Here is a 26,045-nt window from a genome sequence, read left to right on the forward strand (position 1 = left end):
CCGTACTCATTCTTCAAGGCCAACATCACCCAGATACCAAAACCAGACAAAGGTATCACACACAAAAAAGAAAATTACAGGCCAATATCACTGATGAATATAGATGCAAAAATCCTCAACAAAATACTAGCAAAGTGAATTCAACAGCACATTACAAGGATCATACAGAATAATCAAGTGGGATTTATCCTACAGATGTAAGGATGTACAATATCCACAAATCAATCAGTGTGGCACACCACACTAACAAATTGAAGAATAAAAAATTATATGATCATCTCAATAGATGCAGAAAAAGCTTTTCAAAAACTTCAACATCTATTTATGATAAAAACTCTCAAGGAAGTGAGTATAGAAGGACCACACCTCAACATAATAAAAGCCATATACGAGAAGCCTACAGCTAACATCATACTCAATGGTGAAAAGCTGAAAGCATTTCCTCTGAGATCAGGAACAAGACAAGGATGCCCATTCTCACCACTTTTATTCAACATAGTATAGGAAGCCCTAGCCACACCAATCAGACAAGAAAAAGAAATAAAAGGCATCCAAATTGGAAAGGAAGAAGTAAAACTGTTACTGTTTGAAGATGACGTGATAATATACATTAAAAATTCTTAATACACCACCAAAAATCTACTAGAACTCATCAGTGAATTTGGTCAATTCACAGGATACAAAATTAATGTACAGAAATCTGTTGCATTTCTATACATTAACAATGAACTATCAGAAAGAGAAATTAAAGAAATAATCCCATTTGTAAATGCATCAAAAAGAATACAGTACCTAGGAATAAATCTAACTAAGGAGGTAAAAGACCTGTACTCAGAAAACTATAAGGCACTGATGAAAGAAATTAAAGACAACACAACCAGATGGAAAGATATACCATGTTCATGGATTGGAAGAATTAATATTGTTAAAATGACCATACTACCCAAGGTAATTTACAGATTCGGTGCAATTCCTATCAAAATACCAATGGCATTTTTCACAGAACTAGAACAAATAATTCTAAAATTTGTATGGAAACACAAAAGACCCCAATTAGCTGTAATTTTCTCAATCTTGAGAAAGAGCATAACTGGAGATATCACACTCCCTGATTTCAAACTATACAAATGAGGTACAGTCATCAAAACAGTATGGTACTGGCACAAAAACAGACACATAGATCAGTGGAACAAAATAGAGAGCCCATAAATGAACCCACACTTATATGGTTAATTAATCTATGACAAAGGAGACAAGAATATACAGTGGGGAAAGACAGCCTCTTCAATAAATGGTGCTGGGAAAACTTGACAACTACATGAAAAGAATCAAACTGGACTACTTTCTTATACTACGTATAAAAATAAATTCAAAATGGATGAAAGACTTAAATATAAGACCTGAAACCACAAAACTTCTAGAAGAAAAATAGGCAGTAATCTCTTTGATACTGGAGTTAGCAATATTTTTCTGGATATGTCTCTTCAGGCAAGAAACAAAAGCAAAATTAAACAAATGGAAATGAGACTACATCAAACTAAAAAACTTTTGCACAGTGAAGGAAGCTATGAAGAAAACAAAAAGGCCACCTACTGAATGGTCAAAGATATTTGTAAATGATATATCTGACATGGGGTTAATATCCCAATTATACAGAGAACTCATACAAGTTGACATCAAAAAAACCCAAAGAACCTAATTAAAAAATGGGCAGAGTATATGAACATTTTCAAAAGAAGACATATAGGTGGCCAACAGGCACATGAAAAAAAAATGCTCAATATTACTAATCATCAAGGAAATGCAAATCTAAACCACAATGAGATATCACCTCACACCTATCAGAATAGATATTATCAAAAAGACAACAAATGACAAGTGTCGATGAGGATATGGAGAAAAAGGAACCCTTATGTATTGGGTTGGCCAAAAAGTTCATTTGGTTCTAAGTAAAACAAAAGGACACATTTTTCATTTTCACGAAGAACTTTATTGAACAACGTATTCACTAACCAAACTAACTTTTTGGACAACCCAATACTATTGGTGGGAATGTAAATTGGTGCAGCCACTATGGAAAACAATGTAAGGTTCCTCAAAAAATTAAAAATAGAATTATCTTATGACCCAACAATTCCACTCCTAGGTACTTATCCAAAGAAAAGGAAAATATTAATTTGTAAAGATATATGCTCCCCTATGTTCATAATAGTCAAGATATGGAAGCACCCTAAGCTCCAGTAGTAGATGAATGGATAAAGAATAAGTTGATCTATATAAAATGGAATATTATTCAGCCATGAAATAGAATGAAATATTGCCATTTGCAACAACATGGATGGACCCTAGAGGATATTATGCTAAGTGAAGTAAGTCAGAGAAAGACAAATATGGTGTAATTTCACTTACACGTGGAATCTAAAAAAACAAAACAAATGAAGAAATGTAACAAAACAGAAAGATTAATATATACAGAGAACAAACTGATGGTTGCCAGAGGTGAGATAGAAGAGAAATAGGTGAGGGAAATTAAGAGGTACAAACTTCCAGTTACAAAATAAATGAGTCACAGGTATGAATGTATAGTATAGGGAATATATCAATAATTATGTAATATCTTGGTAAGTAGACAAATGGTAGGTAACTAGACTTAATTGTGATGATAATTTTGAGATGTATAGAAATATTGAATCACTGCTTTGTGTACCAGGAACATAGTATTGTTATACTTCAAAAACAAGTAAACAAACTCATAGAAAAAGAGATCAGATTTGTGGTTACCAGAGGCGGGGGTTGGTTGGGGGGTGGATTGGGATGAAGGCAGTCAAAATGCACAAACTTCCCGTTAAGATAAGTAAGCACTAGGGATGTAATGTACAACATGATAAACATAATTAACACTTCTGTGTGTTAATATATGAAAGTTGTTAAGAGAGTAAATCCCAAGTGTTCTCAATGCAAGGAAAAATTTTTTTCCTATTTCTTTAATTTTTTTATCTACATGAGATAATGGATGTTCATTAAACGTATTGTGGTAATAATTTCATAATCCACGTAATTCAAATCATTATGCTCTACACCTTAAACTTATACAGTGCTGTATGTCAATTACATCTCAACAAAAATGGAAGAAAAAATGTCTGTAAATCTATATAATTAATCCACATTCTGGATAAACACTACAATCTCAATCTGAAATAAATCCATGAATTATCATATGTCTTTGTATGTCTTTGGCAAATATACACACAAGAGATTATATACCTGTTATCTATTATGTAAATATAGGATTTACTTTAGCTATGCCAGACAAAGTCAGAAAAATAAAAATGCTGTAGGCAGAAGGATTTATAACATTCACAGGGCCGGGGCAGGGATGTTAATAATGTTCACAGCCACAGAAGAAATTAGAAAGAGTAAGATGGACCACAACAATGAAAACGGTACAATACAGTGAGAGAAACTGAATAAAGGCAACAAGATTTAGAGACTTGAAAGGGAGGCTGGGAAACATTGCTTTGGTACAGAATACAATGGAACCAAGTAAAGAACAAAATAAAAATAAGTTGGTTGAGAAAGGAGACATTCTAGGGAATTCAGGTAAGGAATTTGAGTTTGTTGGGTGTGAGGGTATTTGCAAATGCATATCTCTTCTTCCAGTTTCATGCCTGCAGGAACACAGAGGGGAACCTAACAAGAAAAAAAAGGCAAGGTCTTTAGTTGGGGGCTTTAAGGGTGTTACCTCGTTATTATTATTCCTGAAGAGTACCAGCTTTCCATGTTCTTTAGTTTTTCTTTTGTTTCATAATGGCATTTGGGTAAAATTGCCTGTGTAATACCCTCCTAGACACATCAAGTTTTGGGGAAAAACAATACTTTCCTCTTTATGTCATCGCTTCATGGTGGGCCAAGCTTGGGCTTCTTGGTGTGTTTGGACCATTGTCATGCACAGCTTCCTGTGTGAGGAAATCTAAAATTAACTCTGAGTACGAGAGGGCATGACTTCAAATCCAGATTCTAGCAGTGTACATTTTTGGTTCTGTAAGCTTCTGTTTCCTTATATGTAAAATTTGGAAAACAATTGCACCTAACTCAGAGGTTGTGAGATGTGAAATAAGCATAGTGAATGGAACATAGTGAATGTTCAGTAGCTCATATTGGTTCTTTAATATGAGCCATCATATAGCCATCAACTCAGTCTTTATCTACCAGTTGCTTTGCTTAATGGCTGAGTATTGTACTGATGGGAAAGCTCGTTCTGCCTAATCAAATGTTAAGTTAATTCCGGGCATGATGGGGCATTTACCTGGTATGCTAGTTTAGTTTAGAAAGATAAATAATGTTAGTGCATATTGGTGATAATATTAAAATTACTATAAATCAGGAAAAAAGTGTATTTTAAAAGACACCTATTGTTTGGAACTGCATAGAAGCCAGTCAGTATGACCTTGTGACTCCAGCAAGATGAGGTTTGGAGTGTCATGTAGTCATGAGACTACAGGATGAAGAGAGGCAGGGCAGGCAGGGGCAGAGGTGATGCCTCTGGGACCCGTCTCACCTAAGCAGATCCCACCAATATTTGAAAATGAGAGGAGATAGGTGAAGAAATGGATAATTCACAGGGCTGCATGCAAAGCAGTTTGGGCTGATAGCTTAATGGAGTTATCATACTTTCATCGTTCTTCAGATCATCAAGTTCACAAAGCAAATGCAGATGGGCGTAGCTTCTGTGGTTGCTACAACTTGATTGGAAAGACATTTATTGAGAGAGTTGCTTTGGCAAAGAAAGAGCAAGAGATAATTTCTTAATGTTTAGGACCATGGTTCTTTATCCTCAATATAAATTGTACATCAAAGTCTTTTACAGCTGCAATTTTTTTTACTCGTGAAAGAATGAAAATCTTACTTTATTTATTTTTAAAATTTATTTCTCCATGTTGGGTCTCAGTTGTAGCACGCGGGCTCTTCGTTGTGGTGCACAGGCTCCAGAGCGCAGGGGCTCAGTAGTTGCGGCATGCAGGTTTAGTTGCCCCGTGGCGTGTGGGATCTTAGTTCCCCAACCAGGGATGGAACCTGCATCCCCTGCATTGGAAGGCAGATTCTTAACTACTGGACCACGAGGGAAGTCCCTGAAAATCTTACTTTAAAAAGACAATAAATTACTGAGATTTATTTTTGCTTTTAAAGTTCCAGTGATGCATTAACTTTAGTTAGAAGGGAACTTCAAAATCATTCTTTTATTCTATCTTATCTCCCTTGTCTACAGATCTATAATGTACTCAGTCTTCATGTGTAGTTTCTGCTAGTTCAGACTCAAGATATATTGCTTCCACTGTATTCTTTAGAACATTCCATGGCAGAGACATCAAATTAGTGTATATATTTTTTCTTCACTTCAACTATATTTAAAGTCTCACCAATTTTTTTCCTTCATCTTAGCTATATTAAATAAAAAACATAACCAAAAAAAGGCAGGTACCAAATCCCTAATGCCTACTGTTTGCTTCTTATTTTTAAGAGAACTTCTTACAATAAAATCAGAATCAGAATATAAATGTGTCACCCAGAAATCTCTTAGCAGTATTGTTAGCTTTTCAAACTACACATTAAAATTTAGTCTTGGATTATTTTTTAACATATCTTAAGGAATCTGAAGAATTTCTTCACCTTAAGCAATTTGAGTAAATGGGATTTTGTAGGGTTTTTGTTTGGGATTTTCTCAATAGCCTCAAGGAAGGTCTGACTTTCTCATCCATCCTTCTGTAATTAAATGACAGGCATTTAGAGAGATGAGAGGCAGGCTGCCCACTCAGAAGTACCATCTCACCCTTCAGGAGGAGCTCCCAAATTAAGGATCCCAAAGCTTCCATACAAGGAGCTACATAGAAAAGAAGGTGGCGCTGCAGAGGTGATCTGGATGCAGTAAGAAATGCAGGAAGATGCCCACAAATAAAAAGTAAGTCTGTAATCTCTAACATGTGCTCTTCCTTGTCTTCTTTGGAGAATTTTAAACACTATTAGAGTTCACTCAACTGCTCTCCTCATCCAAGGCTGAATCACTGCTAATGTTTACTAAAGGAAAGTGGATTCCATCTCTTGGTCTTAAGAAAAATTGAGTTTTTTCTCAGTCTCAGTGAAAATGGTAGTTTTCCTAGTGGAGGAATTAGGTGGTATAAATTATTTTTGGGAAATTGAGTTTTATCTTTGCAGTCTTGCTCTCTTCCATTTACTGGCTATTTGATCTCAGTCACTTTCTAAATCTCTGTCCACCAGTTTCCTGATCTATAAAACTGAGATAATAATAGTACATATAAGTGCTTGATAATTGTTCTACGTTAATAATTATTGTTAAATTAATACGCTGGAGTAACCCCTCTACCTGATGACTTTTGGGTATAAAATGTCTTTGTCTGGTAGGTAAAGGACAGTGACATCAACATTGGGCATTACTGTTGGGTGTGGGATTAAGCTAGGGGTTGAGAAAAATGAAAACATGGTCCTGACCTTAGACACATTAAATTTTATTTTTGTGCATAAAAATATACAGTAAAAAAGTTGTTTTCAGTTTTGAAAATTTATTGAGCTATGCACTTTGTATACTTTTAATGCATGTTATCTATCAATAAAAAGGTAGAACAAAAAATAAATAATTTCTGTGATAATCCTATAATGTGGAGTGTGAAAAAATGAAGACATTTATAGCCTAGTTGAAATTAGAATTAATAGCTTCCCTTTTTTTGGAAACACCACACTGATAATAAAGTAGAAATCATCATAAATCACCACTAACCTGGTTACCTTTCGAAAATTGGAGTTGGTTCCCAAACTGGATGAAAATATATGCCTATTTAGGGCTTCCCTGGTGGCGCAGTGGTTAAGAATCCGCCTGCCCATCATCAAAAAAATCTACAAACAATAAATGCTGGACTTGCACTGTTAGTGGGAATGTAAATTGATACAGCCACTATGGAGAACAGTATGGAGGTTCCTTAAAAAACTAAAAATAGAACTACCATATGACCCAGCAATCCCACTACTGGGCATATACCCTGAGAAAACCATAATTCAAAAGGAGTCATGTACCACAATGTTCACTGCAGCTCTATTTACAATAGCCAGGACATGGAAGCAACCTAAGTGTCCATCGACAGATGAATGGATAAAGAAGATGTGGCACATATATATAATGGAATATTACTCAGCCATAAAAATAAACAAAATTGAGTTATTTGTAGTGAGGTGGATGGCCTACAGTCTGTCATACAGAGTGAAGTAAGTCAGAAAGAGAAAAACAAATACCTTATGCTAACACATATATATTGAATCTAAAAAAAAAAAAAGGTTCTGAAGAACCTAGGGGCAGGACAGGAGTAAAGATGCAGACTTAAGAGACTGGACTTGAGGACACAGGGAGGGGAAGGGTAAGCTGGGACAAAGTGAGAGAGTGGTATGGACTTACAAATACTACCAAATGTGAAATAGATAGCTAGTGGGAAGCAGCCGCATAGCACAGGGAGATCAGCTCGGTGATCTTTGACCACCTAGAGGGGTGGGATAGGGAAGGTGGGAGGGAGACGCAAGAGAGAGGAGATATGGGGATATATGTATATGTATAGCTGATTCACTTTGTTATAAAGCAGAAATGAACACATCATTGTAAAACGGTTATACTCCAATAAAGATGTTAAAAAAAAAGAAATGACATTTTCACATTGTAAAAAAAAAGAATCCGTCTGCCAATGCAGGGGACACGGGTTCGAGCCCTGGTCCGGGAATATCCCACATGCCGTGGAGCAACTAAGCCCATGCACCATGACTACTGAGCCTGCGCTCTAGATCCTCTGAGCCACAGCTACTGAGCCCACGTACCACAACTACTGAAGCCCATGCGCCTAGAGCCCATGCTCCACAGCAAGAGAAACCACTGCAATGAGAAGCCGGTGCACGGCACCCCAGCGAAGAGTAACCCCCGCTTGCCAAAACTAGAGAAAGTCCGCGGGCAGCAACGAAGACCCAACACAGCCAAAAATAAATAAAAAAAATAAATTTATTTAAAAAATAGTTTAAAAAAGAGAAAATATATGCCTATTTATAGGACAACCAAAGGAAATGACTTGCTCTTTTGTGTCTACACTATTTGAATATGGCCTCCAAGAAAGTTTCAAGAAAATAAGTCTTCCAGAGGAATTCGCTAAATTAATCTGTGACCCACTAAAAGCAAGAGAGAGTTTTTCTTCTTACTCTAGCAGAGAAGTCCTGGGACAGAATGCCTGACCCTACTTTTATCATATGCCTCTCTCTGAACCAGGCATGGAGTCTAGGGGGATGGAGTTCTCACTGCCTGGCTTGTAGCATCACGGGGAGTGAGAGCGCTATGACCAAAAGTCGCCAAGGCAGCATGTTTGGGGAAGATCGTTTCCTCAAGGAAGTGAAGATAGGTGGACAATTCGTGTAGCGTGTAAAGAAGTTTAGACGTTCTCCTGCTTCATCACAGTTTCAAAGTGGAGACGGGGGACTGATTTAAAGATGACAGCTGCAGTTTAGGCAGAACCAATGAGGCCAGTAGCTGTGGGGAAGAGATGTGATCAGAGTGGTCTGATATTAAGATGTAGTGTCTACAGAAGTGACAATGAACTAAAAGTAGGATGCAGGGTGTCCCCAGATATCCAGTTTGGGTGACTCGAGGTTAGGGGTGACATTCTTACTGAAAAAAGAGATAAGAAGAGAAGTCAGTTGAGGCAGAAGGAAGATAATGAGTTTAGTTTTGGACATGATAAGCTGTAGAAAATTATAATAAGTTGGGAAAATATAAGTGAAACCATACAGCAAAGTTTTTAAAAAGCTAGATTCTTTCGACAAATCCAAGATTTACGTAATTGAAAACAGAAGGAAAAGAAAAAAGAGGAAGGAGAGTTCAGTAACTGAGTTTCTTCTGGCAAAACAAGTTCATTGTGTAGGCAGCTTCATATGGGTAATGAAGCAGCTTTAGCCTTCTATCGAGAATACCTTTGTTTCACTGCGCTTTATCATTACTAAGAATACCACTTTAAAGAATATAATTTTTATCATTTCAGAGTAATTCATACATTTTAGGGACAATTTGAGAAAAGCAAAATAAAGCAGTTCATCATGTGCAATAATAAATATCTTGACACAGTCCCAGGTTTTCAGTTATTAAAAATAACTTTTGCCATTGTAAGAAACAGCCTAGCAGTACAGAAGAAGATCACCTAATTAAGATCACTTAAATTTCAATACCTTGAGTAGCCACTGCTAGTATTTTGACTATGTTTTCATGCATTTCATATACACACACTTACACACACATATACACACATGTAGATGCAAATTTATTTAAATGGGGTCATATCACATATACTCTTTTATCATGGACATCTCTATATTTTTTAAAAATTATCTTGTTATTATGATTTTTCTGTGTGTTCCTTCTTCTCTTTTTCATTTCTTTATTCTCTCTCCAAAACAACTTAATTATATATATATAATTAGTAAAGTATGTATTTTGTAAATATATATATGTTTATATGTGTGTTTATAATGTGTGATATGAAAATATGGAGGAATCAGTCATTGTTTTAAAATTGTTTTTAAAAACTAGGGTCATATTATAGACACTTTTTGTATTAAGGGGCTTTTCCCCCTTCATAATACATTGTAAAAGTCCCCCCAACTCAGTTGCATTAGGTATAATGTAAGAGTGTCTCATCTGCTTGAGAGTAACTTTCCTAAGAGCAGGGACAGTATCATATTTGTTTTCTGGAGGACCCAGTATCTCACAGCATATAGCAGGGACTTGAGAATGAATATGCTGATATTATCAATAGTTTGAAGCCAAGCACTTGAGAATAAAAATATCTGGGCTGAGCAGTTTGTCAAAGCTTATTTATGTGAAGCATGAAGTAGCTTAACACTCCACGAGACTGATAATACTTTTACTCCCATTTCACACATGAAGAAAATGAGGTGCATAGACTTAAAACCACTCTTCCAAGAACACAAAACCTGTGCATTGCAAGCTACTGCCCTCCACTCTCACAAATGCCAAATGGTTGTTTTGTAAAGTAAATGGTAACCATGATAAAAATCAACATGCCCCTCTTGTAAGAGGGTAATTCATCTTGAGGACTCACACATTCTTTGCCTGGAGCTTTTCACGCTTCTCCCGTGGTCACAGTTTTCGTCTTTAGAGCTCTTCTACGATGTGTAGTGGACATCAATTTTCACATTCCATTTACAGAGGAGAAGAATGAAACACAATGAGGTTTAAGTTATTTGATCAAATGACGTATGAGAAGTCAGTAAAGGGAAGAGACAGAGGAAACAGTCCTATTGATCCCCAGGCTAGAATTCTGCCTCCCAATTAAACCCGAATTCTGGAAAACCCCACACAGCTTAAGTTTTGTTATAAATGTGAATCTCAGCACTTAATTTATAGCTGTTAAGGGGAAGAAAAGCAGGAAATGCGGTGCCTGGCTTGGAGCTGGTGCGTAGTTGGGAATGCAGAGCCAGGCTGCGTCTCTCCTGAGCTGCGTGTGCTGTGCAGATGGCCTGCATCAGAGTCTCCCAGGGAGCTTGTTGAAAGGCAGAGCCTGGGTCCACCCACCGAATCAGAATCTGGACGATGGAGTCTGGAATTTGGGGGATGCACTCTGTGGTATACACTTTTAATAAACATGTCAGATAACTTTCATGCATGCTAATATTTGAGAACAATTGCTGTGTCCTCCAAAGGACCCTCTTGGGCGTCCTGGCTTAGTGGGAAAGGCAGCCATTTCCTGCACTACGGGCTCTTGGGGAAGTTACTTAAATTCCCTGATTCTTGGTTTCCACATCTATAAAGTGGGGATAATAGCACTCATTAACGCATAGGGTTATTATAAAATTAAAAGTAACGTATATAAAGATTCTGGCACTCAGTGATGAACTCTGAAGGGCATTCAGCCTAAATCATGATAAGAGCAAAATCTTGTGAAGGTATCTTAGAAAACGTGAACCTGGTTAATTTCGTGTGGTTTTCGGTTGAGAAAGAATTTTGAAGAAAGGAAGTGAGAAATCCAGTGATATGCAGTGACTAACCCCTAATGAAGGTCAAGATTTTCAAAACCTATGTGAAGCACCGTAACTCCCTCATGGCATTATTTAGGAACAGATGGACAGGTAACGTAACAGGAAAGCAGACCCAGGCACAGGCATGGAGCAGAAGAGGGTAGCTGTGAAGTACATTCGGATGGGGTGGTACTATTCAGATAATGGTGATAAAACTATGTTGAATTAGGTGCCAAAAGGTGAAGCAGTGATGCCAGACAAACTGGAAAAGGGCAGCACAAATATAGGCCTCTGGGAAAAGATTAGGGTATGCCAAATGAGAAAAACAAAAAACACAGGACCCTCATGAATTACAACTTTGTGAATGCATGTGATAGAAAAAATTCATACGTTTTCTCAAAAAGAAAAGCAAACAAAAAATGAAATTTAGAAGCAATTCTGATAAACAATGTGAGAAATTTGATCAAGGGAGCTTTTTCGATGTGACTCGATGTGACTAGGAGTAAGTCACCATCTCCCCTCTAGCTTTAGCGATCTCAACTGTGAAAAGAGTAACTAATTGCTTCTTAAGGCCTGTTTCAGTGGGAAAATCCCCTGATTCCATAATAACATAATAAAATGCTGGCTTTCCTCTAATTTTGTTTAAGTCCTATTAGGAATTTTAACAAAAGATCATTTCCATTGGTAGGTTTCCTACGTTGTGCATCTTGTTTTATGTTCTATTATGCGTCGTTCCTTTCTACAAAGCCAAGTTAATCAAATTGTGGGAAGAAACTATGAACAGTTACCATTTTTGAGTGCTTGGGCACTTAGGCTCAACTAACTTAGGCTTAGTTAACTTAGTCTGGGCACTGAGTTAAATCCTAAAGGTAAGTATCAATACTATTATGATGCCCATTTTATTTATGAGGAAATTGAGGAGCAGGTTAAAAATCACCAAGCTGGTCAGGGTCAGAGGCGGCATTGGACCCATGCCTCAGTCTATGCACTAATTACAATTTGGAGAGAGGGAGGGACCACTCCCTGTTGTTCAACGTAAAGAATTTAGGAGGGAAGGTCTTGATTCCATCAGCAACTGGAGAAACCTTAACTTGTGTTAGATTCTGTTATACATCCACTCCTGTATTTACCCTGCTTTCTATTCCTGGAATCATCCCCTCAGAGACCCAAAGGGTAACATTACAGCAATGAAGTGAGCCATCTGTCACTGAATGTTTTGGCTACAAAGTTTTATTTTGGATCCAGTAGGCGGGTGGGGGTCGGGATCTGACAGGGATTCTGCAGGGTGAAGTCCAGGGCAAAGGTCTGGTAATGACTTTGCTTCCACCCCTGAAGGGCTTCCACCTGCCTGCTCCTTAAGTTTATTTTGATGCTCTTGGAAATATTAGCAGGAAATGATTCTGTCTACTGTCATACTGCTTCACTTTTGTTATCTGGAATGGAGGAGAACTTACCTGATGACGTAGAGGGAAAACAAACAAAATGTTTTAAACGATGGGGCTTCCCTGGTGGCACAATCATTAAGAATCCACCTGGCAATGCAGGGGACAAGGGTTAGAGCCCTGGTCTGGGGAGATCCCACATGCCGGGGAGAAACTAAGCCCGTGTGCCACAAATACTGAGCCTACCCTCTAGAGCCCGTGAGCCACAACTACTGAGTCCACGTGCCTAGAGCCCATGCGCCTAGAGCCCGTGCTCCGCAACAAGAGAAGCCACCACGATGAGAAGCCCACACACCACAACGAAGAGTAGCCCCCGCTCACTGCAACTAGAGAAAGCCCATGCACAGCAACAAAGACCCAAGGCAGCCAAAAATAAATAAATTAAATTTTTTAGAAGAAGAAAAAATTCCTTAAAAAGTATTTTAAACGATGATAAGACAATTTTCAGTCTGTGGCTAAGAATACTTAGAATATTCTTTAGTTTTAAAAATTAAAAAATTATGCTTATGTTTAGATTCCCAAAAGTTATTTTTGAAGTGAAGTTTTCTGCTTTGATAAAGATTCCCCAATAAACAGAAAGGTGTGGAATTTAACAAGGCTTGCATTTCAGCTTAGGAAGCCAAGATAGGTAACACATTTTAAAAAAATTGAACGCAGGAAGAAAACTTCATTATACTTGCATGAATACATCAATTATTAATCAAAATCAAAATCCATGTTTAATGACCAGAAAAAAAAAAACAAAAACCTCCTGACCCTGGCCTCAGAGATGGGCTTGAGTGTACAGGAAGCAAGGGATGTACTTACCAGGAAACTAGCTAGGAGCAACTTTTGTTCCAGCCATACAGAAAAAAGCACCTCAAAATTCTTCTATTAACTTCTCAGCTTTCAGCAACGTGGCTGGTAATTTACCATTTATAAACCTGGGCTCATCTTATAACCTCATAGGTTTGGGCATTTGGGCAATATATAGGCATTAAATTGGTTTAGGATATGTACCTGGCACACCTCAATACCATGATTGCCATCATCCCTAGGCAAATAATTCACAAAGCACTTTAACATTTGCTGGTACCTTGTTGTCCACCTGCAAGAGATAAAATCGACCCTTGTGACAAAGGAGACACAAGTCATCTTAAATAAGCAATTGAGTAAAATAAATAATGTGATATCTTTTTATCACATGTAAATGGAAGAACAAAGTGCATAAAAGTGGCATGGCAAACAGAGGGAATTCAAAAGATTTATAAGCTTAGCCACGAAAGAACCAGTTATTCTTTGCACAGAGTAGGTTTTCTTTTCAGGTGGTGTGAGGGTGAGAGAGCTCAATCACAGGGGTCCCCCATCTCAGCAGAGGGGGAGTTCCTGACACTCTGCTTACAGAGCAGCCAAAAGCCGTGCAGACCTGGTCAGGGAAAAGCTACTACATTAGTCCCAGAGGAGCCTGATGGGTGATAGAAGGCAGCAAACAGAGCTGCGTCGAGGGCTCAGGACCTGGGGAACAGGTCAGGAGATGAAGTGCAAGATGGGTCCAGGCTGATTTCAAGACATTAGCTATGAATGAAAGAGAGGATATAAAGGTATTGTCGAATTAAAAGTGTGGAGTCAGCAGGACAGCTGTGGCCTCTTCTTTTTTGTAGAGCAAGGTTGGATGTTTTAGCACGTTTTCTTAAATCATGTCTTCAGGAGAATTGGCTGCTGAAGAATTGTTCCTACTTTCTTCAGAGGACCATGGTTGGTTTCTTTAAGATACTTCTTTGGAGTGTAAACAGTACACCATTTAAACTTTGCAAGTTTCATGTCCAGAAATTTAGACATAATTCTCAATATTTTTTTTAATTTAATTTTATTTTTGGCTGCGTTGGGTCATTGTTGCTATGCACAGGTTTTCTCTAGTTGCAGCGAGCTGGGGCTACTCTTCATTGGAGTGCACGGGCTTCTCATTGCGGTGGCTTCTCTTGCTGCGGAACACGGGCTCTAGGCGCGCAGGCTTCCATATTTGCAGCACGTGGGCTCAGTAGTTGCGGCTTGCGGGCTCTAGGGCGTGCGGGCTTCAGTAGTTGTGGCGCACGGGCTTAGTTGCTCCACGGCACGGGATGTGGGATATTCCCGGACTAGGGCTTGAACCCGTGTCCCCTGCTTTGGCAGGTGGATTCTTAACCACTGCGTCACCAGGGAAGTCCCTCAATATTATTTCTAACTGCTCCTTCCTATACTTACAATATCTTTATCTTTTGAGGATATGACCAGCCTAACAACATTTTTATTAATTCTACTGGCTAAGTGTGGTAGGCAGAAATCTAAAAAGGGTCCCCTAAGATTCCATGCCCCCCAATCCCTGGAACCTGTGAAAGAGGCGTATTATATAGCAGAGTTAACCTTTTGAAAGAGAGATTATCCAGGTAAATCTAATCTAATTACAGGAACCCTTAGAAGCAGAGAGCTTTCTCTTGCTGATGGCAGAAGAGGAAGAGAGTTGCAAGGCAGGAGCAGGAAGGAGTTCATATACTATTTTTGGCGTCACAATGGAGGGGGTCACGTGACAAGGAATGCAGATGGTCTCTAGAAACTGAGAGCAGCCTTGGGCTAAGAGCCAACAAGGAGATGGAGGCCTCCGCCCTAGGTAACAAGGAGCTGTCTTCTGCCCACTGTTTGAATGCATTTGGGAGCAGATTCCTCTCCGGAGCATCCAGATAAGAGCTCAGCCTCTGTGGCACTTTGACTTTGGCCTTGTGGAACCCTAAGCAGAGAGCCCAGCCAAAACCATGAGTCTTTCAACTTACAGAACTGCAAGATAATAAATGAATGTTGCTTTAAGTTGCTAGTTTGTGGCAGTTTGTCACCCAGCAGTAGATAAACGTGTTATCTGTTATGTCTAGACAAGTGGGACTCCTGGCTGAGTGATGGAATAAAGAAACCTCATCTAAGCATTCGTTCTAAGTTTCCAGGATCCTGTAGCTTCATCTTCTATGACATCTTCACTGGCACTCATTCTACTTTGTTTGGGCACAGGAGTATGATGAGGCTTTGGTGTGCTCTTCTCTGACAGCCTGGAATGAATGAGGCTGCACGTAATTGCGAATCAGCTGGTGCAGGATTTAGCTGCTGAAGTCGGGTTCCCCTGCTGCCCTGTGCAGTGAAATCACCCAGGTGGTAAAGATTAGCCTCCACTGTCTCTCACTCCTTGAAATTCTTTTCATTTACTGGGATAAAATGTAAAAAAAACAAAAACAAAAAGCAAATTCATCACAGGCTGCTATGATTGGAGTGTTGCAGATGGAAAAACAACTCTTTAATATCAGGCAGATTTTCAAAAGGTTACTGGGGAATGCAGCACAAGTGCTATTGCACTTGGACAAATGTTCTGGAGAGTTTGTGCTGCTTACATTTTCATGAGGGGGCTGTCATTGGGTACATCTCAGTGTGAAAGAGAGGCAAAGCCAACTAAATCTGGAAGGTTGTCCCACCTTCCCTTTAGAACTGGGACTTTGAAACCTTTTAAAAATGTGAACAGAAAAAATGACCTGCTTTGTTTTATCTTCCTTCTCTCCTCGTCCTAAGTGTGAAGAGGCAAAAGTCCAAGCAAAAGCTCTATCTTTGGGCCTGATAAACTAATGTCAAGCTACGCTTAAATGTGCTTAGAAGGACACAGCCCCTATCCACTGGGTAGAACCATGTTGTAGCAATCATGAGCCCCAGGCCCGGATCTTTCCTTATCAGAAAATTAGAATTTTCTCATCTCAAAAATAGGGAAAACAATACTTATCTCCTAGGGCTGTCGTGAGTGTTAAGCGGGAAGTGTTTGGAAAGCCTTTAGCGCTGTGCCAGGCAGTTGTAAGGGCTCCACGGATCAGCTTTTGCTGTTATTTTTACTTCCTGCTTCTCTGGAAAAGGCACAGAGTTGTGTGCCTGGAGCATACTGGTTAATTCCTGACATGGCTCTTGCAGCTCAGGATTTAATTCTTTTAGCCTCCAGTGAGCAATAGCTAAGCAACACAAGAATTACAGAACCCTCTGAAGCTGGAGGGTTATTAACTTAGTTAAAATGTGCCAAGCACTTTCAAATACAGCACTACTTTAAGGGCTGTGTTTAGAAACGATCCTGATAGACATACGACATGCCGTGTACATGATTATATCTTTGGAAATACACACCTAGTTGACAATCATTCTCAATTATAATATAGGTCGACGTGGAGAGTACAGAGCCTTATAGCAGGATTTTGAAGGTAACTAATGTCTATATCAGATTTTATAGTTTATAAAGTGTTCCATAGCAATCGTTATAATAGTCCTTTTAGGTTATAATAAAGCATCATCATCATTATTATTATCTCCATTATACGAATGACATTAAGATTCAGGAAGGTAAAGTGACCCACCCAAAGTTCTTCATTAAATTCCTAGGGAATAAGATTCTAATTTTTCTCTCTAAATATCTTTCTGAAGGGCAACTTACTTCTAAGAAATTATTGATACACTTAATTGGGGAAAGACAGATTAATTCTTTTATGCCACCAGAAAACCAAATTAGAGATTATCTCTATATAATACAATGATTTATAACAATCTCGATTGGTTATCAAGACAGGTAAATTAATAAATCAAAGTCACAAACCTTCAATGTACCTGTACATAGAATATAGTTGAAGAATGGAGTGATGTTGTATTTGCAATATTTAGAAAGAGGTTGGAACCACGCAGTGGGTTTCCTAGGCAGTTCAATTTCTTCCTTTACTCATTCACAACATAAACTTTAGAGAAAAGAGAGACACATTTTGTCATTTACTTTCACTTCTAATCATACATCTGTGGTTATGGAAAAGTAAACCTCTTGCCTGTAAATTCAGAGAGCTGAAAACAATTCTGGAGTCGTAGCCACTTAGAAGCTCATTTATAACAGATTCATAATTTCAGCATCGTGAAGTCACTTCATACAGATCTATCTCTTCATCTGTTTTCCTTCCTCTGTCTACATTTTGAAACAGGCTGAATCTCGGTAATAAAACCACTAAGGGCAATGTTACTACTATAAACATTGTAGAGGAAGAAGTGTTTGAAGAATGGGTAACCTTACCCCATTTCCTTGGTGATACTGTTAGAAATTACAGATTGGTTGTGTAATCAAGATATTTGTGTTGTGCACCCCACTAACTAACCAGCTGTTGCTCTTCCCCCAATAGATATATTCTCAGTTGCTACCCAAGCATCAGTGTTTTCTGTGATTCCCAAAGCACAGGGCCTTGGGCAGTTGTTTGCAATTTGCCATAGGTTGCCTTCCATTAACACATACACTTTGATATCTGTGACAGCAACAGGTATCTACATATTTAACTCTAGTGCAATTGAGAACGATACCGCTAAACTTTGTGGACTTCTGCCTTGAGGTGATGAGATTTAGATAATCTGACACAGTTAGTGAAATCAAAAGGAATCTATCACCTGGGGAAAAGCATAGGTCTTTTAGATAAGTATAAAAGTAATCATAAACCAAGGGAGTCCAATATGTTCTTTCCTTAGGGGTTGGGGAAGGATGGGGGGTAATTTCAGAGTATTCTGGTTTGCACTATAAAATGGGTACCCAGAGGAGGCTGTTACAGGGGGAGGTGAGCTGGGATACATGCGGGGGGTCCTTGGGAAAATGAACGGAAGATCTGAGCTGTCAGCAAACATTCTGCTCCTTGGTCTCTCCCTCTCACTCAGTTTGTGGTATATTTTGATGTTATCAGAGCAGCTGAGTTAATGAGGAGTTTTGGTCTTTGTGATGACAAGGAGAAATGTACTATGTACCAGGTCTTATTCTGGAGCTGACGAGGACCAGGGAGTTGCCTGACCATTGCCAAATATCAGTCAGGAGGACTGAGCATCCAACAAGGCAGGAGCGAGAGTCCAGGACCCTTTCTCAAGTGGACCAAAGGGCAGGGGGCTGCCTCAGCGACTTGTCCAGATCAGCCCACACGGAACAGGATGTGAAATGGGAGTTTTCCTGTTGCATCATTGGGGGATTAAAAGCACCACATACCTCACATTCTACATTTAGACCGACAGCAGCAGGAAGGCCAGCTACTACCCCCAGGGTGTAGTGGGGGGTGCCAGTGCCGAGAACCGGCCAACCACCCCTCCTGCTTTCCCTCCCAACTAAAGCCCCCACGTTAACATGGGGGGAGAGGGAGATAAAATGCTGCCTTTAAAAAGGTGCTGTTCTTGTGCAGAGAAGTTATTATTTCTGCATATATACATTATCACCTCCCAAGACAAGGAAGGGAGATCCCAAGATAATTGCCAAGACAGTTTGCGGGGTAGGGTGGAGTGAGGGTGGAGAGTGGAGTGAGGGGAAGGGGTACCTGAACTCTTCTGTGCTCTCCAACCCCTGCGGAGCACATAAGTTATCAGTTGATTTCATGCCCTGGATGTAAGAAGCAGTGGCTAAATCAATACCACTGAACCCATTTGCAAGAGGAAAGAATTTTTAAATAAGTTTTCCTAGGCACACAAGTAGATGAACTGCCGGGATAGATTATTCCTCTCATTTCTAGAAAACAGAATAGGAATAGATTCTTTCCACTAGAACAGAAAGAGTTTATTTCTTGTCATTCTTTATACTGTTTAACGCCCAAAGAGTAAGGCAACATCTGTAGTTATTTGGATAAAGTGTTGCCACTGAGATTGCCTGCTTTTTGATTTTAAAAAATACATTTTCTTTTTCCTTGATCAAGGCAATTTTATCTGCCTTCCTACTTCCAACCTGACTAAATGTAATCATCAAGTTGCCCAAATAAGTTACCTTTAAATTGAGAGTTTTATTGGAACAATCAACATAAATGGCTACCACCATCACGGCATGAAGGGCCACAAATACATCGCCTTGAATGCTCGGAGGAACCTTCTGGAAGAATATACATTTTACTCCCACATGCTTTTGATTTTATAGGCAACCATAACTTCTGGAATTCCTAATAAAGAAGAAAAAAAATGGTTATTTTTAGTGGATGCTTTTAGAAGAAACAATTCGACCTACTCTGCCAGCAGCCTTAAAGGCTGTGCAGGTGCCTCATAAACACCCAGGTTTCACCTATGTTAGGAACACATTTATCGCTTTGATGCTATTAATAATCCAGACATTTACTATCCGGTATGACTCCATAGGAGAGCTTACATCAAGCACACTTAGATCACAGGATCTAAGAAAAGCTGACTTTTGGGTACACTTGAAAAAACAAAGTGATGAGATATACTCTTGGCTGTGGGTTAGTGACTATTCATAGATATCAAAGGTTTTTCTTTTTTCTGCTCAAATCTTCTTCTACGAAATGACGCGTCATTTTTTGACTTTTCTATATTTGAATATATATATACACACAATCATTTTCAAAGAAGTTCACCATGTTTTAAAACTACTCTTTTCTAGATTCCTTTTCCACAGACTTTTTTTTTCTCGCACATCAATGAAGGTGCTTTTAAAAATAACAACTGTAATGAAACATTTGCAGTGAATTACTAAACTCTTCCAAGGGATTCTTTTCTCTCTTTACTTCTGGGTGTTCTGGAAGGGTTCGTTTGCCCCTGTCTAATCCACCTCTGGACTCTCCAGGCTAGCTGTGAGAGTAACCTCGGGCCACAGCGCCAAACTTCTTTGCTCCTGACGAGAGGAATTTTTTTTTAAAAAAACTATGCGCCTTTCGATCATTTTAAAACCGACATCTATATTTTTAAAAATTATATTTAAATAAGTTCTTTTTTTTTGTTTCTAGGAGATAGAAAGTATTGAACATCTTGTTAAATGAGATGAAGATTGAGCTGTAATTGGATAACTATTTCACGATATGATTTGATGAAATACGTTTTAATTACCTTATGAAATAAAGCACACGGAACAGCAAAGAAGGCATGTGAAATTTATAGCCATGGGGCTTTCCAAAGTATCTTAAATTTTTTGGTAGTCCTGCAAAGCACTCTAACTACAATCAAAAGAATCAATGCCACTGATATATTTCCTCAGTTGTTTTGAATTCAGAAAAATTACAAAATGGGTTAATATACCTTCCTTTTAATGCAAGCCTCACCTTAACAGATAAATATATAAAACCGGGAAAGATAGGAGGCCCTGCTTAAGATGCCTTAATTACTCACGAAGGAGGCTTCTCCCAGTACAGTCTTTCCCTGTATACCTTTGTTTGGGGACTTGGAGACTTTTACACCCCAGGGAAATGCCCAGTAGTGAGATTTGGTGTGTATGTGTGTGTAGGTATGCCTTTCTTCTGTAAAGCGGGAGAAAGCCTGTGGAGAGGTACCCTCATTCTCAGGCAAACCAATTTTTAGAAAGAGCACATGTGAAAGTTGAAGATCTGGAAACTGAGTCCCTTAAAATTATTCGTGTATACAAACCCCTGAGCATTTGCAAAGCCCGATGTAAAGACCAATTATCTAGGCAGTATCTTCCTTGATCTCTTACAGACCTCTTACAGTTTTACAAGGCACCAAGGAAGTGAGTCTCAACCTACTCTTAGTCCTTGGTTTCCTTGTTGTAGTGAGGTTGGCTAATTAATAAACGTGAATATGACAACGTCAAGATTCAATGGTGTGCTGGTAAATGTTTAACAACTGGCTCTTGGGGGAAAAGGAAGCCTGATTTATAGCATTTGCCCATTTCTGTGGTGCAGATACTCCCACCATGGTCTATTTCAGACTACACCGTGAAGTCATCTGGCTTGCAAAATTCCTGAAATTAGCAGTCAGGTCTCAGGCTCTCATGAGCTGGTCCGAGCCAGCTCCAGCACATCAACGTGTCATGATTGATTAATTACTCTGTTCTGATCAGAATCAGCTGGAGGGGCAGTGGGTTTTGCCGGTCCCCCAGTATTTTTCAGTATGCATGCTTACATTAACATACTTACAAAAAAGCAACACCTCTCTTCTGGTTTCCACTTGACACCTCTCTCTCCATCTGTACCATTCTCTGCCCTTGTACCTGGAAAGGTGACTAACCTGTCCTTCCTTGGTGACAGCCCTTACTGTGGTTTCCTCCAAATATGTACACTCCACATTATGCTTCTGGGACCAAAATTAGGCAATGGAACATATGTCTATTTTCTAATATGTTTTAGAAAACATAGTTGTTAAAATGTCTTGTTTTTTTTCTTTATCTTTGCAATTTGGGTTGTATATTTTGTGTACTTATAAAATACTATTTGAACATGAAGATACCATTATACTTAATGAGTCATGTCCTCTTGATTTAGTCCCTTGGAAGCAGACCCTGAGATAAGTATTTGAGCGCAGCTTGTGCGGTACAGGAAACACCAATAGGGGAGCAGGGAAATAATACAGGGAGAGGAAGGCAGCCAATAAAAGGTGCATTTTTTTTAATTAATTTATTTATTTTATATTTATTTTTGGCTGTGTTGGGTCTTCATTTCTGTGCGAGGGCTTTCTCCAGTTGCGGCAAGCGGGGGCCACTCTTCATCGCGGTGCGCAGGCCTCTCACTGTCGCGGCCTCTCCCGTTGCGGAGCACAGGCTCCAGACGCGCGGGCTCAGTAGTTGTGGCTCACGGGCCTAGCCGCTCTGCGGCATGTGGGATCTTCCCAGACCGGGGCACGAACCCGTGTCCCCTGCATTAGCAGGTGGATTCTTAACCACTGCGCCACCAGGGAAGCCCTAAAAGGTGCATTATTAAGGCAGCTACTAAAGTGGGTGACTAGTGCTTACTTCTCTTGGTAAATTCTAGTGAGCGGTGTAAACACAAGCTTCAGAATTACCCAGCCTGAGAGGCAGGGAGCTGGGACATGGTTGAGGGCTGCTTCGGAGGTTGTTCATTCCCGGTCCTTCCATTTTGTTAGGTATGTGGGCAGGTTGGCCCTCAGTCCTCAGGCCAGAGATGCAAATATTGGCAGTTGGAAAAGGCCCAAGCACACTGAAAGGTCAAAGAGTAAGGGTGGGCACAGACATGGCTGCTGCGTTTAAAAACTTTCACCAAATATGGGTGTGCTTTGTTATTTTGTCTAGAATCTCCCGTTTCTTATACAGCATGTGCATGGCACCTGAGGAGACCAAAATCAAATCAATCACATCTGTTGACCAGAGCTTCTTACATTAGGTGGATGTTCCTATGAGAATCTCATAGGAAAACAGTACCAAACACAAAAGCCAGAGACCCCACTTATTCCTTTTTGGCCGCGCTGTGCAGCATGTGGGTGGGATCTTAGTTCCCCACCCAGGGATCGAACTTGCACCCCCTGCATTGGAAGTGTGGAGTCTTAACCACTGGACCTCCAGGGAAGTCCCGACCCTACTTATTCTTTAATGCATCAAAATTTGAGAGTATTTAGAAGCCGATTCCCAAATACTGGAAGAGGAAAGTTTATTATGAAACAATCATTTGGGGTTCTGTGGATCCTGGGTTGCCCTCCAAGACCTCCTTTCTCTGGAGGTGTGGCAATCTCAGAGAGCATGGAAGCTCCGTGCCCCTTCCCACATACCTTGCCCTACGCATCTCTCCCATCTGGCTATTCCTGAGTTTTATCCTTTTATAGTAAACTGATAAACCTAAGAAAATGTTTTTCTGAGTTGTGTGAACGACTTCAGCAAATTAATTAAACCCATGGAGGGGGTGATGGAAACCTATAATCTATATATAGCAGGTCAGCTGAAGCACAGGTGACAGCCTGGACTTGTGATTGGCATCTGAAATGTGTGTGGCAGGGGAGGGGCAGTCTTGTGGGTTTAACCTGTGGAATCTGATGCTACCTCCAGGTAGATAGTGTCAGAAATGAGTTGAATTGTAGGACACCCAGCTTGTGTCCGAGAATTGCTTGGCGTGAGGGAAAAACCCCACACATCGGAATTCGTGTCAGAATCTCAGAAGCAGATATGTGGATGTTCACCGACTCTGCTTAGGCATTTTGAAGAGGAACTCTTCTCCCTTTGTCTGTGACACAGTTTGATAATATTTTGCCTCCTCCTCGCTCCCATCCTCCAATATATGTCTTCCTAGATACTCTGCCATAAACACGGAGTATTTTTAAAATTTCTTTTATACAGACTGTTTTCTTAAAAATTAAATTAGAAATTGTGCTAGTTACAGCAACTCTTCCAGGAAGTCTTCCCTGACTTCACGTCTCTCTGGCTTCCTGTCCTCCAGTAGAGGCTTTCCTCATGGCACTTGCCACTTGTATGGAAATGACGTGTTTTGTAATCGTGGTTCCTGCAAGACTGCAGGCTCCACCAGGCATGGACCTTGTTTTCTCACCTTTGTATCCTCATCCTTGAACAGTGTCTGGTAAATAGTGGGTATCAATAAATACCTACTAAACAAAACCACATTGCTCTTTAGGAGCATAGGAAAGAAAGTCAGGAAGATAAACATTCTTTGTGAAACAAAAACATTTATGAGTCCTTTTGAGAAGTGAATGTTCATTTTATAAGCTGTAAAAGCTGATAGACTTTCATAAACTTGCATTTGTCGTTAATTCCTAAAAGGATTGATTTGGTTAGCTTTCCTGCAGCAAAAATATTCCGACTATGCATGACCTTGCACCAGTCACCTATGTGTGTCTGTGTGTGCTTTTTTTGTTGCTGTTACAAAGGACGTCGTAGATAGCAATATGATCTCTGATGATCAAGATCATCATAAAGGCAGTTTGACAATAAATCCCTTAACTCAAAGAATTTTTAGTAAAGATTACATCATTTGTTGAAAGGCACTAAAGGCAAGAGAAAATAAGAGAGGCTAAAAAAAAAGACGGTGAACTCGTTAAAAATTTCATCCTAACAACTTGTACAAAATTATGCAAAAAGGAAAATGTCGGAGCTTCCCTGGTGGCGCAGTGGTTGAGAGTCCGCCTGCCGATGCAGGGGACGCGGGTTCGTGCCCCGGTCCGGGAAGATCCCACATGCCGCGGAGCAGCTGGGCCCATGAGCCATGGCCGCTGAGCCTGCGCTCCGCAACGGGAGAGGCCACAACAGTGAGAGGCCCGCATACCGCAAAAAAAAAAAAAAAAAAAAAAGGAAAATGTTGGTCTGATGACCTGAGAAATTCCCTTTGTGGAATATGACTAAGAAATGAAAAATTTTCAAGAATGGTTTATGGAAATATGTTTTGTTTTGTTACTGTAGAGTCACACCCTGTATGCTCAAAGCTGCAGAAGTTATTGGGAGGTGTTAACAAAATTTCTTTCCTTGGAGAATCATAAGACTAGGTTTAAAACCCCTCTACCTGATGGATCCTAAGAGTGGTCTGGCTTAGACTGGAGAACCCCTTGAGTTTTCTTCAGTCCTCAGAATCTGTGATAGTGCCTGTATATTTCAAGTTGGATTAGAGTAAATTTATTTCAAGCATAAATTCATCTTTATAAAAAGAGAAAAGTGCTGCATTTCAGTGATAATGCTACATTTATTTGGGGCTCCTGGGATTCAAAGCGATACGAATCTGAATCATATAGAAATCATAGTATGCAAATGAAGTAGTTGAGTTGCTGGAACTTGCTCTCATGATATTAAAATTAATCTTACCAGGGGGTGCTGAATGTTAAGCCGGGAAAAAATGTTCTCAAATGAATATTTGATTTCATGTTAGAACAACAAAAATCATCATTTTGCATCTTTGATTTTGGCTGGTAACTTCTTGGGATAAAACAAGGCTTTCTCCCTCCCCTCAGCCCCCTTTCTTTTTTTGCCCTAGAGGTTACCTTGTTAGTTCTTAATTTGGTAATATTTTTATGCTGCCCCTGATAGGAGCTCATAAAAAATAGAGGAATTGCTGAGTCAGTGACAGCATGAAAAGCACAGTCATCTCCCTTTGTGTTTACGAAGAGGAAGAGGAAAAAGAAAGAAGAAAGACTGTATGAAAACATCAGCTTTTAAAAAATGGAAAATGATTAAAGTGCTTTTAAAAATGGCCAGATTTGTAGCTGAAGGACTAACGGCCCCATTTATTCACAGAGGAGGCGCGAGGCGTGGAGGAGTTATCTGCGCTGGCTAGTGACTCATCCCGCGGAGCTGGAAGGTTCGCCTGAAGATGGGAGAGTAATTTAGTTTCTAGGACGGTTCACTCTTCTTCAGTTTACTCACAAAGGTGCTAATTAAGGGAAATGGTTATGGTGTTATTTTTTCACTTTAACATCTGTTCCTCATGAGCTGGAACACAGAAAACTAAGTCATTATGTAGAAGCAGCCAGGGGAGCTGGATTGGCAGTGATTCTGAGTCATTGTCATAATAAATTAAAGTGTAAACCAGAGGCCTGTGTGTGAAAGGATCAGAACCCTATAAATCCGTGAATTTCACATGTTCGGGTAAATAAACTGTTCACGCCAAGATTAGGAACCGCAGCAGCCTATCCAGTAAAAAAACAGCTTTTGCACAAAAGAGAGATGAGGAAATACTGAGTACATTTTCACTTTTTTTCTCTTTTTTTTAGAAATATGAATAATATCTGTGCCTGGCATTGTTCTAGGTGCTTCACAGGTGTGAACTCATTTAATTCCCACAGCAACCTCCGGTGTAAGGTAGATATTATTATTATCCCCATTTTACAGAGGTC

General features: G+C 39.5%; 1 long non-coding RNA gene across 3 annotated transcripts in view; it reads left to right on the top strand.

Annotated features, from left to right (window-relative positions):
* LOC113632352 (uncharacterized) overlaps positions 1–26,045 on the top strand; it is a 309,091-nt gene that overhangs the window by 94,695 nt on the left and 188,351 nt on the right. For 2 of the 3 annotated variants that reach the window (XR_003437769.1, XR_003437771.1), the window contains exon 4: positions 5,778–5,956. The exons of the other annotated variant lie outside the window; for it this stretch is intronic. This is a non-coding gene — a long non-coding RNA (uncharacterized LOC113632352). The remainder of the gene's footprint in view (positions 1–5,777; positions 5,957–26,045) is intronic. 3 annotated transcript variants of the gene reach the window in all.

Source organism: Aethalodelphis obliquidens, unplaced genomic scaffold (assembly GCF_003676395.1).
Source record: "Aethalodelphis obliquidens isolate GAN/ISIS:26980383/991018 unplaced genomic scaffold, ASM367639v1 scaffold36, whole genome shotgun sequence".
Taxonomy (NCBI): Eukaryota; Metazoa; Chordata; class Mammalia; order Artiodactyla; family Delphinidae; genus Aethalodelphis; species Aethalodelphis obliquidens.